Source organism: Heterocephalus glaber, unplaced genomic scaffold (genome assembly GCF_053883595.1).
Source record: "Heterocephalus glaber isolate CG9 unplaced genomic scaffold, H.glaber_assembly_v1.0 deba00001472, whole genome shotgun sequence".
NCBI classification, from domain to species: Eukaryota; Metazoa; Chordata; class Mammalia; order Rodentia; family Bathyergidae; genus Heterocephalus; species Heterocephalus glaber.
In genome coordinates this window covers 71,409,582-71,425,640 of record NW_028258315.1, presented here as the reverse complement: position 1 = coordinate 71,425,640, position 16,059 = coordinate 71,409,582, and the positions used below count along the sequence as shown (strand labels likewise).

General features: G+C 37.6%; 1 protein-coding gene across 7 annotated transcripts in view; it reads right to left on the bottom strand.

Moving 5' to 3' along the window:
- The window catches only part of Gadl1 (GAD like acidic amino acid decarboxylase 1), a 175,993-nt gene that overhangs the window by 141,575 nt on the left and 18,359 nt on the right, over window positions 1-16,059 (bottom strand). Inside the window, exon 2 of one of the 7 annotated variants that reach the window (XM_087182167.1) lies at window positions 555-689. The exons of the other annotated variants lie outside the window; for them this stretch is intronic. The gene's annotated coding sequence lies outside the window, so the exon portion shown is untranslated. The remainder of the gene's footprint in view (window positions 1-554; window positions 690-16,059) is intronic. 7 annotated transcript variants of the gene reach the window in all.

Sequence of the window (16,059 nt, the reverse complement as noted above, 5' to 3'; positions counted from 1 at the left end):
CCTGACTGGTAAGTTGGAAAAATGATGTCTTCCATAATGAGAGATGGTTTACAAAACAACTACCCTTTAAGGAAAGTATAATATTAACTGGAATATTGTACAAACGTACAAGTGATTGTCACCAGATCCCTTCCTTAGGTATACTCTTCCCCCATCACAGTTGGACCTTTGGAGAAAACAAGCAGAAAGAGCCCTTCAAATTTCACCTGGAACTAATACTGCCTCTATGCTATAAATATCCCCTTAAAATAAAAAGCATATAATCTTTGTTCTAACTTTCAGAAACTGGTACATTGAATAAATAAATTATGTAACTGAGGTCGCAAGCCTCTGCCTTCATTTCCTTGTGCAAACTCACTTAGCATTTCCAAGCCCAAGGAGGAAGCTCTGTGCAGAGGTAAAGAAAACAGCACCTGGCCATACACAAATTGTTTTCCTCAAGGAACCAATAAAGCATTTCGGGACTGGAATACCAAATTGAATTTTATAAAGTTGCGTCCTGTATTTGATGTGTCTGAATCATAGATGGAACAGAGAGAGATCATGTTGGTCACCTTCAAGTAAATACTGAAATCTTCAAAGGCAGAGAGCTAGCTGCTTCCTTCTTGAAGGACTGGCTCACGTAAATGTGTTTCTCCAAAGGTAAGTATTGTCTTCCTTTAGGTGTACATAGTTCTTGGTCATTTTCTCTGTGAACGAAATTACAAAGTCTGCACAGGAAGAAAGCTCCATTTTCCTTTCCTGCAACATCTTGTTTATCATCAGGGAGTCAGGAGAAGCCCAGGAAATGTAAAGGCAGCCAATTTTATTCACTCTTGAAAACACCTTTCAGGCATAAGTCTGATTGATTCTTGTGAACACAAGCCCATGTCTATTTCATGTACAGATATTGTCTTGCAATGGTTAAATTTAACTCTAATTTCCCTTTTACTAAATCATCCTGAAAGACGAAGGAGCAATAATAACATATCACTAATCTTAACTTTACATTTTAAGCCCATTTCTAAATAACATTACATATTAGAGACACTGGTTCATCCCTGGAAGCACCTCACCTGAGTCCAACAGGCATTCCCTGCAAAAAGGATGACAGGAAAGTGAGTATAGGACAGCTTGTGTAAATTTGTCTTTGGTGCCTTTAAACTTCACTGTGCAGCTTAAAAACAGGGGGAAGGAGGAACCAGACATTCTCGGGACAGTACAACTGTCAGTGACTAAAGGCTAAAAAGTTAACATGGAAATCTATACCTGAGAAGAAGGGTTACTGCTTACCCAAAATAGCCCTCCACAGAAATAATTCTGGCAACATAATCCAGATATTTAACCAATATTTGTCTTGACTGGATCAGATCACATTCTCTTTTTCTAACCAGTCTCTCTCCTTGTACAAGTTCATTTAATTATAGAGAATTACGGAAACAATTTGTAAAGTATTTTATAGCACTGACTTCTCAAAGTACCCTATATTTTAAATCCACCTAAATGTGTTGATGGTTTACTTTTAAAACCTTCTGAATATATATTTAAAATATTTCTGTTCTTACTGGGGGGCTGCATAGTATTAGCATGTATTATGCTTCTGATAAGTTTATCCTCATAGTTAAATGTTCTGATAAAATTCTAAAGTTTTATAAACCTTTAGTTCTATTATTGACAATAAAATGGTGTCTACAAAGGCACCAGATAAAAGCATCACAGGAAGATTCCCCAATTTGGGAAAAGATGGAGTCTTCAGAAAAGGATCCATCTTGTCTTCTCACTAAGGAGAAACATTCCAGAGCACCAATGATGGATTTCAGTTTCACCCTTCACTTTCATTTATCCTTCACTTGAAAGAATCCACTTAACATGGTTTAGGACCAAATGTTGAAACCCTAGAATTGAGCTTTTACATGGAAATTCTCTGCATCTGCAGGTACTTTCCCTTCAAAAAAAAAGTTTTTTAGGTCTTAAAAATAAAATGAGAAAGAGGGCGATTATTCTGGGAACCCTGGTTATGTCAGTTGGCAGTGCTATTATTAAGTGCACAGAAAAAGTTAGGGATTTTAAACATCATTAGTAGGAGTTCAGACTTTTATTGCCCAGGGAATAACAGCAGCTTTTAGCCTTTCCAGAGCCTGCCCCGCCCCGCCCTCGCTCTCTCGCTCGCTCTCTCCCCCTTCTCTCTCTCTCTCATACACAAATACACAAACACATCTTTGTCATTTTTCTATCTGTCTGTCTTTATGTCTCTTTTCTCTCAAGATAAACTTTAAAATGTCAAACACCCATTTATACTCAGAATACCAGTGAAATTTAAATCATTGCTGTCTTCACCTCAATCAAGTAAACCCCTATAATTCATACAGTTATCCAGGAGAAAATACTATTTAAAAACCTATAAAGATTTGGGTCAGGATTATGCCCTTTTTCTGAATAGTTCCATTGTATTCCATTGCCAGCTGTCATAACAAGCCTCTGCTTCTGCCTGCACTGGCCCAGTTTGGAGACACTCTCTAGAGACATTAACAGGCTAAGCTACAGTCTTCTGAGGATACATCAGCAGGAAGTGCATTAAAATTGCTAGAGTTTATACTGGTATTAATATAGTCTTTCAATGGAGAAATCTTCCATGAAGAATGTGTACTCAATCTGACTCCTTTTCATCACCCTTACCCCTACTGCCTTAGTCCAAACCACCATTCAATGCTTGTGGCACTGCAGTAACCTTGCAACTAACCCCAGCCTCCGCCCAGGGCCACATGGACTGCTCTTAGCACAGGAGCTCCAATAGCCCTTGATGAGCTAGGTCAGATCACATGACTCCCCTGCTCAAACCATTCATGACTCCTTCTCTCATCAAACAAGCGCCTGATCCTGTCCCCCATTAGGAGAAGACTTCACCTAATCCAAGCAGAAGATAGCTTCAGCAAGCGATGGTGTAGATGCAGAACACAGCTGATGGGCTAGAAAAGATTCAACAGGCTCATAAGAAAAACCTGGGAACAGAGTCAGTAGACACACTCCAGGTTGTAGTCTCTGGATTATTAAAGGAAACCATGCGAGGAAGTTCCTTTCTCTCCTCTTCAGGCTTCTCTCTGCACCTATTATTTGAACTCTCTCCTTTTCCCTTTGCCAGTCATTTGACTCCTGAGACTTAGTTCATCAACCAGGCTAACCCCAGGAGTCCCACTTCCCTCTGAGAGCCAGTTACTTCACTCCTAAGCACTCTCACTTCTGTGGTTCCCCCAGTTCCTCAACTCCACGCCTTCCAAAACTCTATTCAAGCATGATGAATGATATTTGTTCTGTTCCAAAAGAGGCATAGCTCTCCCTTACTTGACAAACAATAAATCCAGCTTGAAATACTGTTAAAGATTTTTAAAGTGTCCTTTTCCTTTGACAAAGGATTAACCAAATTAATAAAAATAAACTCATAAAACAGCACCTGGTACAGAGTGGGTACTCAATAAACATTAGTTAATATTAGCTATTTCAATAAATGTTGGCAATAATAATAATTAAATATGTGATTGCATAAGGAAAATTTGCATCTGATGTTAATTATGATAATAGAAAGTGAGGTCTTCTAAGACAATAAACTCTAAACCAAGCAGCTGGTTAGTTCTCTTTGGAGGAGCAGGACATGAACAAACATAGTGACACAAGTCACCTCTGTGAGGAGAGTAAAATGTCTCCACAATTCAGGACACAAGATGTTAGCCAAGCAGTTTGTTCCCCAATGCACAGAAAGCTGTCCACATATCCAGCTTTGTCACTTCCCATTTTCTCCAGTGTTTATCTGTGTAGAGGCTTTCTTTCCTGTTCCACATTTAAAATTCCTACAATGAAAAGATCTATATGACCTTTGGCTGGACATCCCAGAAAAAAATGTTCATTAGCTGTCTCTGAACAACTCTCTGAAGACTAACTGGCTAAATGTCTAGTTATTTTGGAAGTCAACTTATCTAACCTTTGCAGACAATCCAAAAATCCCCTCCATAACCCAGGGGCCTAGACATTAAAAGAGCTGAGCTCTAACCTCAGTCACTCCTACACTCTCTGACTCTGGGATAATATGACTTTTCCATGTCTCAGACTCTCCATCTATAAAATGGAAGACTGACTGAGGAAAGTATTGTGCTAGACACCAAAAATCTCCTGCAGAAATCAATAAACACTCACATTCCTGAGTTCCTACCCAAAAAACTCTCTTCCTGGGTGGGATACAGAATCTAAAACTGTAACAAACATTCTAATTGATACTAACAGTACTGAAATAAACTAATATACAGGAGTAGAAATCACTATTCTGGGTGACCTCTAACGTCCTTCCAAAAGTCTCACATCTTCAATTGTCTGCCCCCTCTGCCATCCTATGATTATATATTCATTTCAATCAACACACGCAAGGCATGTACTATATGCCACACATCAGACTTAGGAGCAAAGACATGAATTGGTCCTTTCCCCCTGAGTATCCCAAAGTCTCACTGGGGAGTGAGGCATTGAAAAATTACTGCAATACAAGATTCTTTATAGTGCTTTTTATGTGCCCATTCCTGTTCTAACAAATTTTATGGATTTAACTAATTTAGCTGTAATAGGAAGTCCAGTAAGTTATTTGGTTTTACAGATGAGTAAACTAAGACACAGAGGGTTGAATCAAGTTTAATGGGCTTGCCCAATGTCACAGAACCAGTTAGCAGTGAAATTGGGGTAAGGAATACACTGTGGTTTTGTGCAGGAGCAAGGCAATTCTGCTGTATGGATATGAATGATTTGCAAGGCAGCATTAGGGAGTTAACATTATGGAGTAAGATGAATTAGACTCAATTCCTGGCCTCAGTAACTGAGAGCTTCAGAGCACAGAATAATCGCCATAGACGGTATTAAGTGTCAAGTGCCCCGAGAAAGACAGCAACACCATGTTTTGAATATAACTAACACAGATATTTGGGGTTAAAGGTTAGGGTTATAGGTGAGGTTGAGGTGGCAGAGAACACTTCTGAATTAGAAGACCTGTCTTTTTAAATATCTGTAGAAACTAATAATTTTATGACTTCATTGTTTCCTAAAATAGCATCTCCATCAACAGACAACTAAAATGATCACAAAGCTTCTTCTGACATTGACTTCAAAAATGGATTCATGTTATTTCTATGGGATTTTACAGTAAATGAGTATACAAAACAAATCTTATTTCCCTTCAACAGGACTCCACCCAAATATGTGAAACTTCTACCAATTCTCATCTGAATTTTTTACTTTTTAAGGGAAAACTGCTGTAGTATTTTTCAATAGTTTCTGATAGCGCATAACCCTTAGTCTGGGTCAGTTTGCTTTTATAAAAAATGAGAAATAGTACAAAACTCCAACAGCTTTCCCAACTCTACACATAGTGGGAACATATTTCCCTTTCTCTGTTTCTCGTGATTCTGTTAACAAGGCTCACTTTAGCACCCCAATGGACTCCAAAGCTTGAGCTTTGAAACAAGGCAAAACTTGGTTCAAATTCTAACCACACTGCTGTGATCTTACCTATGGTATTTACCTTTTGTGGGATCTGTGTTCTTAGCTGGAAAATGGGGGAAATAGCCAGGCCTACTTCCTTGAGTCATGGAAGGTGTAAAAATGTAGTAATGCCTAAAAAGTACCAAGGAAAGTACCAAGAACAGTGAAACAATTCAATAAATGGTACTCTTCTTCTGACACTCATATTACGCTGTTGGCTCAAGTAAAAGTTGTAATCAACAGCCTTAGGTTTTTGTCAGAAAACTTGCCAGTAAGAGCAAAGTATCCCATCCAAGATTAATTGTTAAAAGCAAATTAGCAATCAAACAATATTTGCTTCCAAATGATATAAAAGAAAAAACAGTGGCTTCTAAATGAATCCAAGGACCCAATTAGGATGTCAAGAAACTCTTCAGGGAACTCACGCAAAGACGTTGAGAACCATGGAAGACCTAAGGGTCAGGATTCAGAGAGCCCAAGAGGGCAGTCTAAGAAAGGCTGAGAAGCAAAGTCTGAGAAAAGAGTTAGGGTAGTGTTAATTAATAAATTAATAAGAGCCCACTACTTGCCAAGCACCTCGCTTGGTTCCTGGGGATGCAGAAGTAAACTATAAAGAGTCTCAACCTTCTAAGAATCTAGAAGGAGAATATTTAGGGGCCCAGGGCAAAGGAAAATTGAGATTTTAAAAAAATTGAAGATAACATCCTTCAGTGCTGAAGTTTTCTAAATAAAGAGCCTCTCCTAAGCTCAAAAGACTGGATGTCTAATTTCATAGATGTACTTGGTACAGCCTGCCTCAGAGACAGCTTGAAACCCTTTTAAATTTCACACGAGCTTTAAGTCATTGTTGCTGTTCAAGAAACAACATGTCAGTAAGAGGGTGACTATGGACAACCTGTAAGGGAGAAGACCATGGGAAATAAATATTAAAAAATAGTAACAAGACAGGGCATTTGGTACAGAAGCTCTGAAGATTGTGTATTGGCAGCAAATCAGTGACTCAGACTCTGAATCTAGCCCCGTGATTCACTCAAATCAGAGAGGTGGCTTGCAGGTTGAACAATTTTCACAATCAACTGCAAATAGGAAGTCAAAGAAGTACATGGCAAAAGTGTGTACACAACTTTAGTCAGCTGAAGATGGATACCCAAATGCAAGAGAGAAACAAAAGGAAAGAAAAATAAAGAAGAGAAAATAAAAAAGAATGCTTAAATAATTTCTTTAGTCTCATTTTAGAGTTAAATTCTCAACTTAGCTGAAATCCACACTAAATAAATACTTTTAAAATTTATACTTCCATGAAATATTCCTAATATGTTCAAGACCTTGAGGCAGACAAGATAAGAAACTCACATATGAATCCGACACACAGATGGTGGAAGATACCCATGGAGGTCAGGGACACAGGTAAGAGACAGAGATAGGCCCAGACAGTGACCTCAAAATCTAATAAGAAAAGTCAGATACATTTAGGAATACTTGGAAACCAGTCCAAAAGGTACAAGGTATGATAGCTGAAGTCAGACAAAATGCACACTGAAATTCCAGGGAAGAGTTCTGCTTCTGAATGCGAGAAGCAAAAAAGTCTTCTAGATGAGGCAGCATTTGAGATGGTTCTTTATTCATCTACTCAGCAAATAATGGTTCAGTGTGTTAAGTACTGAACTCTGTGTGGTGTATTCACAGCTGAGCAATCTACAAGACCGACAAATTTACAAATTTAGTGGAGGTGGATGTGAGATACAGGTAGCAGATAAATAATTAAGATGTTGTAAACTTTGTTAAATGCTTTAAAGGAAACTATGTGACTTGATAAAATAAAGACAAGAAGCTATTTTGGATATGGTTAGGAAAAAATATGTCTGACTTGAAAGTGTTTTAATTAAGACATACAAGAAAAGGAACTGTATGTGAAAATATATGGAAAGAGAATGGTCCAGGAGAAAGGAAGAGAAAATAATAAATAATTGATAAATTGGCCTCTTTAAGAAACAGAAAAAGATCAGCATGTCCCAAGCCAGGACAAGGGGAAGGACAAAGAATAAGAACAAATTTGGAAAGACTGGTCGGAAGCAGATCAGGTAAGGTTGTGTTTTACTTTGAAAACAAAGGACATTACTTAAGGATTTAGAGGAGGAACACGATCTGTTTTACATTTATGGAAAACTACTCTGGGTGCCAGTTGGAGAATGGACTGCCGGAAGATGTGAAAGTAGGAAGAGTGCTCAAAGGCCACTGCAGAGGTTCAGGTAATAAGCAATGGTGACTTTGGTCTGGAAGATAGCAGTGGAGAAGGAGCAAAGTCATACAATTTGGGAGACATTTTGGTGTTACAGCTGCAATTGCTCCCTGGAGAATTGAATGTAGGGGTCCAGAAAACCAATGACTCTAAGATAAATATTAAGATGGGAGTCTGAGCAATGAGGTGACTGGAGAAGTCCTGTGTTGATATGGAGAGTGCTGGAAAAGAGCAGGATAGGAAGTGTGAGATGTGCATAGATCCAGGTTTTTGACTGATTTCTAGGAATTGGTAATAGCAAAGTAGAAACAAAGGCCATGACTAGGAGGTTCATGAAAAAAAGCAACATAACTAAGGGAGAAAAGTGTGTGTGTGTGTGTGTGTGTGCGCGCGTGTGTACACACACATATATGTGTCCAGAAAGATCAAGAACTTTTTGTTCACTCAAGGAGCAACATCTGCAAATGTTCAGAAGAAGGCATGGAAGCCAATCTTAATGACACTTCAAGAGGCACTGAGGAGTTTAGGTGTTGCTAAGCAGGCAACAGGAAGCCACTTAAAGCTTCTGATTGGATAACAAGAGTGTTTTTAGTAAGATGAAGTGGATCCTGGTGTAGTGTTCAAATGAGCAATCAAGAATTGGAGATATGAAGATTTGATGGCAATAGTTCAGGCCAGGGTGAGCATGAATTAAATGCTAGACAGCATGATAGTTTTGCACTTATTTCATACTTTCCCAATAATAATGTTGCTGGAATGAGCCCTACACAAAGTGCATGGATAAGACAGCTATCCTACCTCTGCTAAGCATATGTTCTAAAAATGATCTTTAGATAAGATGGTGGCAGAATAAAATGGGGGGAAAAGCATTGTACATCACTCCTCTTACAGGGCACAGGTGACCATATAGAATTTCTGAGAAGTGGCATGTTCCCATCACCCAGGGTTTTATTTTTATGAGATCCTGTTAGGTTAGCAACTGGTACACTGGCAGATGATTCAGATTCATTGAAACACCAAGTTGCCATCTTCAATAAAACATCCAGGTTCATAAACACCATCCAGCTTCTGAGAGGTCAAGCTCCTCAGAAGGAGGCCTATGGAACAGCCATAATAGCTGGCAGTTCCCTGTCGAAGGCCAAGAAATACACGGTGCACCATAATCCTAATTATTTTTAATTTCAAAAATGTTTTCCCCTCACCAGAAACTAGACCAGCAATTAGATAACCTTCTGATCTTTCCAGAAGAGTAGGTTTCTCTTAGACAGGTATTCCTATGGCTTGAATAAACATTACTTAACAGGCTATATATGCCAATTTTTATGCCTCAGCTTGTCATACTTCTCAGAAGCTCTCTAGCTCATCCCTTTCTCCATCCACCTCTAAATCTCATGAACTTCTTTGATGAATACAATTACAACCAGCCTGACATATGAACAATTTGGGTTATAACCAGAATTTTAGTTTTAACTTACTACCAAAGGCTGGCCGCTTGTAGTCACAGATGGTCTCAGATACAGATTTAACCCTTAAAGAGCTCTGGAAGGAACATTACAACATCCTTTCCTGCGTTAATTGAGAAATCCTGGGCCAATGTCTAAAGACACTGAGATCTGCCTGTATACAGGAGAGAGACTTTGAAAGTTGTGTAGAAGAGCCTGAGCATTCAACTGACCAACTTGAGTTACAATCAGCCCTTGGGAACAATCTGAGTTTGTAAGTCCAAGGGTCCACTGTACTTCAGCTTGAAAGGCCTTCAGTGCAGTGAACACCATGAAAAGACTGGCTTGGTATACACATTCAGTAAATGTCATCTCAAAATCCTCATCCTTCAGCCTCAGGTTGGAGAACTTCGCTATGAATGCCTTTTAGTTTGGCTCAGTGATAACTATTACATTATGGCACTATATGCTTCCCAGGAAGGGTACACACTCTGTCTTCCCTCTCCCTTTCATTAGCCATTGCCACCCTATTAGTCACAGTTCCTGTTGGCATTTTCCTCCTCTTCTGCCTTGGCTATCTCTCCTCTCTTATTCATCTTACTTCTTTTCTATATATACAGATATGCTTTTGACACACCAGATTTGATTCACAGCTTTATCAGCAACTCCTGTGTTTTCTGGGATTTAAGGCTAAGTAGAGCAAATTCTCACTTTTAGTTTGTTTGGTGGTATTTTGGGCCTAACTATCATTCTAACCAGAACCATCTTTTCCCCAGAATGCAGTCTTGGTAAGACTGTCAGTTAAATAAAAACTCCTTTCTTTGGTATCTCCAACCAAGCAAGCATTTCACATCTTTAGAGTCACCTTGGTTCCTGTATTTTCCAATACTTCATTATTTACCTCTTTCTAACTCTGTGAGCTTTCTCACATACTCCCAAGAATCTCCCCCTTTTAGTCAGTAAGGGTGATTCTGAGCTCTGTGAAACTAGAGATCCATGACTAATCTCCTGAGTAACTCAGATTTGGTAGCCATTTCCAACTAAGAAAAATTATAAGCAATTGGGCACACCCTACTAAAGATACTCTCTGGACAATCAGAATTTCTATTGTTCTCCAATACCTGGAGGACACTCGGTTACTGTCATAAAATAAAAATGGTTCTTTCTTTTCCTGTTCTGTTTTACAACAGTTCATCTGTGTACAATTCTGGATGCTTGAGGTCAATGAATGTAGTACTGTCCTAAGAGTCAATGTGTATAGTACTGTCTTAGCTAGGAGTCCAGGACAATGATGCTAAACAGAAATATAATGCAAGCTACAAATGCAAGCCATGGATTCAAGCTTTCTAGGTAATTTTATTTTTTCCAGTAGATTTTCTAGTTATATTTTGGCATACAAAAAATTAAAATATAATAGCACTTATAAAGTAATAATAACAGTCAACATTTACTTACAATGGACTTTGATCCTTATAACAACCTTATAATGAAAATTTCTTTATTAACTCCATTTTACAGATAGGGAACCTGAAGCCAGAGAGATGAAGAGAATTGCCCAAACCATATAGCTACTAAAAGGAAAAGTCAGAATTCAAAACTAAGCACCCTAAATCTGGATTTGTTAATAATTACCACACCTTACTCTTTTCCTGAAAAAGGAAAGCAAGAAGATATCACTTCCTGTGTTTTATCAACTGCACTAAACTATCTGGACACATATTTTGTACTCCTTTAGCAATAAGCAATTATCTTGGAAGTATGTATTAAATTGCCATGCGCTGCAATTTAATATCTAGTTTTAAAACCAATTTGCTCAAGTGTTGACTTCAGGATTTTAAATGTATTCCATTTTGCCAGCAATTTAAATGAAAATTTAAATAAATTTTATAAATGGATGCCTCATTTGCATGATCTGTTGATTAACTCTGATGTAGGGCTCCTCTTTGCCCAGAATTTTGCCTCCTACCTAGGGCTTTGCCAGATCACCTTCCAGGAAAATAGAAGCCAGTTACTTTGGGGTTTTTGGGTTGTTTTTCTTTTTTGCACTTCAGCACACATGCTGGGACATTCACAAGTGACCACACTCAGGTGCAGAAAACTACACTTACCAAAACTTATTTATGGAGTTATAAAATATGGCTGAAAATATACACTGAGATGCTGCTTGGAATATCTAAAACAGATGGTCTAAACTGACTTTAAAAGAGAGGTCTACATTATTGCAGGGCTAACACATTGTTGAGCTGTGTATGCAAATGTTGGGGCACCGCTGAACTGTTTAGTGAAGTAGAAAAGAGAGTGAGGTTATCATCAACATCTTCCTTCTCATCATTTCTGGTATGTAGAATCTACCTCACTTCCATATAAAATTTGAGCAAATATTATAAAAATGTTACTTGCCTGAGAGCCACCACAATGACATACCCTACAATACAGATGGCACCCCTTGAGTGGCAAATGCAGGAACTCTGGGGCATGGTCACACATCTTCATGTTACTCTGATGTTGAGGAGTGATGTACCATTAGAACACCCCATAGCAGGTTGTAATGACACTGGTAGGGGTATTCCTCGATGGAGAGCCACTGAATATGAGTCTGGACCCATGTAGAATATGTCCAAGGATTTTTTTTAACCAATATAAGATTTTGAGATCTTTGAGCTTTGTTAGCATTTGCAGATCATTTAACAAATGTCACCATTTTCAGTGTATAGGAAGTGAAGTCCAAGGGCACAAAGATCAATACTTATGGAATTCCTGCTACAGGTCTATCAAATCCACTAAAGATTGCTCACATTCCACCCTTGATAGGCATCCTGAACCACAGATACTCCCAGGAAAGAATAGGCTGCTCAGGACAATCACTGGTCCATAGTAGTTCTGAAATCTAGCAGGACCGATGTTGCATATGTTGAATAGCACCTGGTTCTGCTTTCTTGGGTGGTTTCCCAACTAGCTATTTTCTGTGGCTCTTGGCTCTGTACTCCAGGAAAAGGGAAGCAGTGGGCAGGCCTCTGTAACAATCTGTGAGGTCAAACACAGGGATGGGTAGATGCAGCTTGTTCTTACTCTTTTCCTTTCACAATTCCATGGTTGGTTACTAATTCACAGAAGCACCAGATATGTGCAGAAAAGAGCTTTCTTTCTCCAGCTTCTTTCACAGTCACAGTCTGGCAGTCAGACATGCCTAGATTCTCATTTCCCCTGTACTCTCCAGCTTGACTGTTCTCACTGGCTCTTTCAGCTAGCAAATTTTCTCTCATTTCTAACTCCCCATTATAGACTGTTTTTGTGTTGCTAGTTCCTCCCACATTAGTGTAAGGTCTAATTTCTATAATGAAGTCTTTAAAATCATAACATTCCTTACATAAATACATTGATGTGTTCAATCTTCACAAGAGCAGTTCAGATTAAATACTAACAACTCATCTTATAGATGGGGACACTGAGACTCTGAGAAGCTAGGAAACTTGCTCAAAGTTACAAGGCCAAAAGGTGTCAGAGCTCAAATTTGAATTTCAGTGTATCTTATTCCCAAGTCTACTCTTGTAATAAGCCCCTGTTCTCCTTTTATGAGAAGAGAAGGAATTAGGATAGTAATGTACAGATAAACTAGGTTCTGAAGGAAAAAAACTCATGCCATTTGCCTGTTTCTATGGTGTAAAAACTCTCACTGAAACTAACTGCGTGTTAATAGTCTAAAAACTTTATTATGGGGTTGGGGATAGCTCAGTGGTAGAGCACTTGCCTAGCATGTGTGAGGCCCTGGTTTGGATCCCCAGGAGAAACAGCAACAACAATGAAGAAAACTGGCTTACAACATTTCTGAATATTTAACATTCTTATGAGCTGGTAAGAGGTTTTTGCAACTAGGAAAACAAAGGCTCATCATTAGGAAAATGTAGTCATATTTTACTAAAATTTGGGAGCGTGTTTCTTCTGGTGTCTCATCTATGTGTAAGCAATCTCATTTCCAAGTGCTAGCATCTTCCTGTGGCCTTTGTTTCCCATTAAGTTTATTGGTACATTTTAGGTATAAAATAGTTACATTCATCATTGGGATCTTGTACCTTTACATGATGTATCTTGGTTCTAATTTTTTTCCCCTTCCCCTGCCCTCCCTTCAACCCCTCCATCCTTCCCTATTTGCACAGACTTTGTTTCCATTTTTTTCCTTTTCTCATATTTTTTCTTTTCCCTCCTTTCCTTTCCCCTACCCCTCCCACTTCCCCTACTCCTTTAAACCTTTTCTTCCTATTACACAATATCAATTATACATTGATTTAATTACAATACCAAAATTTAGAGGACATTACCACAGATTTTACAGAATTTAAAAGGATATAGAAAGTATATTACAAAAATCTTTTTTGAAATAAATTGGACAACTTCTAAGAAGTACCTTGGAAGACAAATTAATGAAACTGACTCTGAAGGAAATATAAAATTTGAAAAGCACCTATTAAAGAAAGTATATTCCTAGCTTGAAAACCTACCTATATGACAATAATGGGCTCATATACATTTGAACTGATAAATTATATCAAACAATTAAAGCAGAAAAAAGAAGGAAAACTTCTCCCCTCATTTTAGGAAATGAACATTGTGCTAATACTAAAACTGGATAAAGATAATAGAAGAAAAAAGTATAAACATAGATAAAAATTTGTTTAACAAAACAAACTATTAGAAGTCAGATCTGGCAGTATGTAGAAAGTGGCTTTGTTACAGGGATGGCAGTGTTGGTTCAGCATTGGAAAATTCACCCCCGTAAGTCATCATTTTAACAGAGGAAGGGAAAAAGCCATATGATCCTGTCAGGAGTTGAAGAAAAAGTATTGGACTAAATTCTACAGCTGTTCATAGTAAAAGCTATTAGGAGACTAGAAGTAGAACAGAACCTTCTCAACAGATAAGACATGTACTCCATACTTCCAGCAAAAACGCCTTATATGAATGGAAAAGATACAATGCTTTCTCCCTAAGGTGAGGAACAAGGGCAGATATGACTACTCTTCATCTGTCCATTAAACTTTGAAACATGGGCCCAAACCAAAATAGTCTGGCAATAAAAAGAAAAAATTAGCATAGGATTGGCAAGGTAGAAGTAAAATCTTTATATGTAGATGAAATGGTCATCTACAGAGAAAATACTAATAAATCTCTAGGAGCCCTTAGAACTTGTATTTGAGTTTAGCAGGATTAGAAAACACAAGGTATATATAAAAATTGAGGTCTATGTATACTTGCTATAAATGAAGAATTGGATATTGAAATTTAAATGTTATGTAGGACTACAAAGGACCTAGAAAAGTAAAAGAAAAAAAAAAAACAGTGTTGGAAGACATTTATTACCTAATTTTAAGACTTCCTCTAAAGCTACAGTAATCAAGGCAGTGTTGGTGTAAGGAAAGACATATAGATCGTTGGAATAAAACAGAGAATATAGAAATAGAACCACACATATATGGTCCACTGAGTTTTGAAAGATTATTTAACATTAACATTTTATAGAACATAACTCAAGAGCAGAGGAAAAGATAGTATTTTCAGCAAATGGTACTAGAACACCTGTATCCATAAAAAATTAACCTCAACCCTTTATTTCCACACATAAAAATAAGTTGACAGGATCTATGAACAAAAACATGAAAGACTAAAACTTTAAAACTTTAAGAAGAAATTGTAAGGGAAAATGTTCATGAATTTAGGGTAGGCAAGAATTTCCTATGATACAAAAAACATGATGTATAAAAGGAAAACATTGATAAATGAGATTCCATCAAACTTTAGAACTTTAAATGACATCATTAAGAAAATGAAAAGTAGTCCTTAAACAGACCATATTTATAATACATATAACCTATGACCAGAATATATAAAGAACATTACAACTCATTAATAGACAACCCAATTAAAAAGTAGACACAAGAAGATGGTAAATGGCCAGTACAGCACAAGGAAAGGTGTGCAACACTAGAATCTGAAAAATACTAAACAGTACAATAACAAGATCATATTATACACCCATTTGGAAGATGGAGTTAAAAGTTTTAAAAAAACAAATGTCAGCATAGGTGTGAACCAGTTAGAACTTTCTAATACTGCTAATGTGAATGTAAAATGATAAAACCATTTTGGAAGACAATATAGAAATTTCTTGTATTACTGTTAAGAACCAATATTTCTGTTCTTAAGTTTTTACTTAAGAGGAATGAAAACACATGTTCACAATAGATTTGTACATACAAGTTGACTATCCCTTATCTGAAATTCTTGGGACCAGATGTGTTTCAGATTTTGGGTTGAAATACACTTCATCTTCAAAGAGAATAGTTACTTCTGCTTTTTGGGGGGTTCCTGTCACATGGAGTATTGTTTTCCACCCTTTAACTTTCAGTCTATGAGTTTCTTTTTGAATTAAGTGTATTTCTTTTATGCAGCATATTGTTGGATCTTGCTTCTTGACCCATGCTGCCAGTCTATTTCTTTTGATTGGTGAATTGAGACCATTATCATTGATGGTTATAACTGATAAATATTGACTTATCATTGTCATGACTTTTTCTTTTTTTTTGGATTCTCCCTCTTTGCACTTAATTTCTTGTTGCACCTGACAAATTCATTCTGCTGGGCTTCCTGGGATTGTCATCCTCATTGTCTAAAATTTTTGTAGTGCTAGTTTGGTATTCATGAACTTCCTAAGGTGCTCTTTGTCATGAAAGTATCTTATTTCTCCATCCATTTTGAAAGATAGTTTTGCAGGGTACATCAATCTGGGTTGGAGGCTGTTTTCCTTTAGGGCTTGAAATACGTCACTCCAAGCTCTTCTTGTCTTGAGGGTTTGTGCTGAGAAGTCTGGTGAGATTCTGGTGGGCTTTCCTT